Source organism: Cynara cardunculus (genome assembly GCF_001531365.2).
Source record: "Cynara cardunculus var. scolymus isolate 2C chromosome LG 3, CcrdV1, whole genome shotgun sequence".
Classification (NCBI taxonomy): domain Eukaryota; kingdom Viridiplantae; phylum Streptophyta; class Magnoliopsida; order Asterales; family Asteraceae; genus Cynara; species Cynara cardunculus.
Window position 1 is genome coordinate 6776400 of NC_037530.1, and position 5574 is coordinate 6781973.

Sequence of the window (5574 nt, forward strand, 5' to 3'; positions counted from 1 at the left end):
AAATTGTATAGGGATGAACGAGTTTAAGAGTTTTAAGAGTTTTTAAGAGTTTTAGCCAAATGCTTTATAAGATAGTATAGATAATAAAAACAATTTTTTAATATAAAAAGTACCATTTAAAATCAACATTTAACAAATATATTTTGTTTATAATGAATCATCCAAAATAAGCCATAATAACTACAAAATAAAGATAGAAATGAAAAATCAACCGATATAACAAAATTGATTTTATAAGACATTTAAAATGAAAAAACGTCCTAAACTAATACTTTATAGGACACAAGTTTATAGGATCAAACCAAAAAACGTACTATCCAAAAGCATTATAATAAGTTTATAGTACATTTTTGGAAACGTTTCAACAAGTTTTTTAGGACGTTTTTATAATAAAGTGTCATATTAAAATACTTTTGATAATTGTCCTATAAACCCATCTTTTTATAGGGCACTTTCAAATAGTGTCGTATTAAAGCATCGTAACAAAAACCCTATTACTCATCCTTCCTCTCGTCTATGTTATCTACAGATTCTCACCCCATTTTTGCTATCATCGTCTTATGTCTTCAAGAACTCCTATCAAATGTCAGAACATAAACGCCTAAAGTTGTATGTCGAACACTAGTTGATCATCCTCCGTCCTCCTGATCCCTTAAAACGCTACACATAACACACCTCATCATCCTCACTGGAGCTCTCAGACATCTCAAATAAACATGACAAAACCACTTCAATTTTCCATTCTTGGACCTAGGGGTCGTTATTAAACGCTTACCCGGTAAGTATTTACAGGATAATTTTCTTCACCGGATTAATATGACAAGAGCTAAGAATTACCTGGTAAGAGCGATGATTATGATGGAGAGTCTTACCCGGTAAGTGAGGGTGACGACTCTTATCCAGGTAAGCCCTTACCGGGTAAATTGTTGCATAGGATACCGTTTCAATATATTACAATCTTATCCGATAAAAAATTAGTTTTAGCAGACCTTATGACGCAACATCCCCATGACAATTCTTTACTGTAACCTCCATATCTTTACGCGATGCTATGTCATCCTCAACCTGACCATCCTCCCCTTCTGAATCATCGAAACTAAATACTTGAATTATCCTTTTTAGAGTACCTTTTGTCCCTCAATGCTGACCTTCCACCCCCTCGTCGATGCACTTCCCACTAATTTTGCACCATACATTTTAGGTCTTGCAGCGACTAATGCGTAATCGTAGTGTTTCCAAAGCACTTACGCACCATGACTGCCGCTAGGACAAACCAAGTAAGGGGTTGTTTGTTTACCTTTTAATAGTTCCATTAAGAGACAGACTCTGAATCGTTAAGAGGTGAATCTTGTTTGGCAAAAAAAATGTCAGTCTCTTAATGGTTCCAAAACCCTCTGAATGATTTTGTATCCTAGGCCTCCCTTAACCATTCAGCGTCCTAATTTCATTGTAAACAGTTACCAAACAATTATATTTCATTTTTAACTATATCATGAGAGACTCTTAATCATTCAGCAACTGTCAAACAACCATAAAACACTATTAAAAATATTAATGATAATTTATATTAAATAATTAAATAAATACACTCAATATAATTATCAGTATTTTGCTAACAAGTAAATAAGATTGAGGAAATGCCATGTAGGATAAGCCACATAAATAACATTGAGAAAATGCCATGTAGGATAAGCCACGTAAGCAAAAGGGCGGTGTAGATCAATTACGGCACACGCGGACCTAAGGCGAACTTACGTCACCCCGCCCACAAACACACGCTCTCATTGCTCATGCACGAGCCTATATTATTGTCCTCGGATGTCGGTCTTTGACACCATAATTTAAAATTCAGTAAAAAAACAAATTTAATATTTTTTTTAAGTATACAATTTAATAGTTTTATTATATGCTTTAACCAATATGTAATTATTATAATTTTCTGCCTACAAATATGGATCGTGACATATTATGTCTATGTTTGCATAGACGGACCTAAAGGGGTGGTTAGGTGGTATGTGTCATCGTATTGTTCCTCCGTGGTAAGGTAAAAAAAATCAAGTTCGTGAAAGATGCAACTGTGTGCAACCGTTTTATATGGTGTCATCGTATCCAAAAATTCTTGGGTCGTATCATAGATATTTTTTGATGTTACTTAGAATAAAACACAATGAAACAATACTTTGATAGTTAACTTATAAATTAGTTTATAGATATCAAACGAAGTTTTTTTCAGTAACTCGAAATGTAAAGTAGCTTATGGTGATAAACATAACCTAAACCTCCCGGGTTTGATCTCGGACCCCCTTGCTAGCCCAACCACTAAGTGAGCAAAAAATGTCTTCTTAAATTGATGTCTCTAAAGATGGGTTTCATGTAGGACCAGTTGAAGTTGTCGTTGATCAACTTTTTGTCCAACCATAACCTAAACCAAATGGAACTCTCTCTGTATGATATAAAAACTTGATATAACTTACACTGCTCTTTCCATTCAACAGCTTCAACCTCAAAAAAACTTCTGGTATCATTTTAATATATATGAAATTCAAGAATTAGATAAGCAGAGCAGTATGGACAAGAGTGAGACAGGAGACTATGGGTGAAAAAATAATACATCTCATCATCGCTTCTGTAATTTATATATATATATATATTATTTTTTTGCAATGTAACTAAATATTATAGATGTAACATGACCTCGAAAAATAATGAAAAGTCGTTGATTATTCACCAACAACGTCACATCTTCCTTATTTTTGTTCCACATATTTTTACCATCAGCGTCCTGACGGACTTGCATGTTAAGTGGAGGGGGATGGAACCTCATCAAGCTAAAAACACATCGTACGACTTTACATGCCTTTAGTCTATCTTAAAAGTTCTCTCACCAGATAAAAAAATCCTGAATCCACCATTATTGTCCTGATACAAAGCCAAACCTATCTAAAAAAGTATTTAAAGACTTCTTCCGAGCCAATTACTATAAAGTATTCAAAAAGAATATTTATTTCACCCTAACCACAAGCGTGGTGCCTGATTGGTTTGAGTTTGGCTCCAAATGTCAAAAATGTCTGGAGGTCTTAGGTCCAAATCCAAGAAGAAACAAAAATTCTCTTGTGACCAACGAGATTTAAATGCGCTGACTCCGGACTACCTACAAAAAAGGTGACCTTCCTGAAATTAGTCGGCTCGTATAGCGGGTTGAATATCCAATTTAATAAAAAAAAAATTAAGCCTGAAAATTGTGTAGGACATGTTCACGTAACCTATCCATCCAAGTGATTTCCTCTCACCACCCTATATATATATATAACTAACATGTATCTATCGGTCCTCAGAACACTACCACCGAGTGAGGAATTAATCAGCCTATCACTTTGGAACAAGAGAGTCAAACAAGATTTCGTCTATTAATTCCGACTCAAATACTTTTCCTATCCCTCCATTATATTTTCAAAATTAAATTAAAACAAAAAGTTTCCTCACCGCCGGTTGCTATTCCATCGCCGTGGACGGTTGCAAACGATGGCGTGTTTGGGGATTCGTCACGGAGGATTCGGAGATTGCATGATCCGGAAGTATGCAGATGGTTATCCTGATGAACGATCGGGTCGGGTTTCCGGATTCACACGTCTCCGATTCCTCTCAGTCCCCAATCTCGCCGTTAAAGTTGCTAATCGTGGAGTCCCTACGGCGGTAAAAACGACGCTGGCGTGTGATGCCGATCGTCGTTCCGCTTTGTCTTTATTTGATGGCGGTTTAGATTTACACACAGAAAGAGTCGATAATAACGATGATGATAAGTATAACGATCGTACCTGCATTGAGAGCCCTAGGGCTTTGGAGAAGCTCGATGAATGGATGACGAACTCAGTGACGGAAATCGTGAAGAACATAAAGCAGGCGCCGTTGCTGGTTCAGATCTACGCCAACGGCGAGGTGAAGACGAATAAAGCGCTAGCGGCGAAGGACTGGCCGAAATTGATCAAACACAGATCATCGTCACTGGAGGGCGTCATCCTGGTGGAAGAACTGGAGAAGAAGAGCACCGATCCGGTGGATTCGTACGATAAATTTGACGAAGAAGACGGAACTAGGGCTTTTGGAGTGCTGGTTCAAGGAAAGATGAAAGGAAGAGATCAATGCAAATCTACATGTTATTTGTTGAAAACAAGCAGCGTTAATGGCGGAGGAATGGGACATATTTGCAGTCATTTTTGCTTGATGAAGGTTCAGAACTTCCATAAAAGTGCTTTTTCGCAGTTCAGTGATTGTTGGCTGTTACATTGAGATTGATGTATAGATTCATCAGGTGCTTAATCTGTGAATAATTTGTTGTAATTGACGATGATCATTCGTAATTGGCCGACGTGTCTACGGGGTTTATTAACAATTTATTATCAATGTTAAACATGACAAAATTTTATAATAAATAACAATAACGATTTTAAAAATCTTAAAATATTTTATTTATGTAACATCTTTGGTTAACCGTACCAAATATTGTCATATTGTCGTATCTTATTGACTAACCATACCAGATATTGTTTATTTTCTCTACATTGAACTCATGATTTTTTGAACACGTCCAGTAGAGTATGTTCAGGGGTTGTTTGTTTATCTCTTAACAGTTTCATTAAGAGGCAATATTTGAATCATTAAGAAGTGAATCTTGTTTGGTAAAAAAAAATTTGTCTCTTAATGATTCTAAAACCCTCTGAATGATTTTGTATTATGGGTCTCCCTTAACCATTAAGCGTACTAATTTTATTGTAAACAATTACCAAACAATTATATTTTATTTTATACTATATCATGAAAGTTTCTTAATCTTTCTGACCATTTAATTATTCTGCACCAAATCATTCAACAACTGTGAAAAATTAATTGTTTACCTAAATAATACAACGAGATATAAAATTCTAAAAAATGCAAATGATAATATCATAATATATTAATAATTTATCTTTAATAAACAATATTAGTGATTGCTTAATATCATCCACTAAATTATGTTTATGGACAATTTTTTTAAACAAAAGACAAAAGTCCGAAATAATGAAAAAAGTCATGATTTAGGGTGTTTGGGGATTGCTTACTTAAAACAACTTATGTTTTTTTTAAAGTGCTTATTAACTTATGTGGTATTAAACCAGAATTAAATAAAATAGGGTTAAATTGTAAACTGGTAATAAACAGTTTTTCATAAGTCAGGAATGATTAACTTATCAAAAATAACTTATTACCGGTTTGGCACCGGTATAAGCAGTTTTTTTTTCCTTATCCAAACACCAGAAAACAGCTTATCACTGGTGTCAGACTGAAATAAGTTAAAAAACAGCTTTTATAAGCAATCCCAAACACCCCCTTATACAGCTGGTTAAAGTGGTAAATAATGAAAAAAAGTCTGAAAAAAAGCAAATAGACATTCATATTTTAAACGATTATGTCTCTAAATATTTTTTGAACCAAAACAATACTTAGATCTATAAAATAAAAATAAATATAACAAAAAAATATACATTTACAAAAAAATATACATTTACATAAAAAAATACTTACTTTTAAAATAGATTT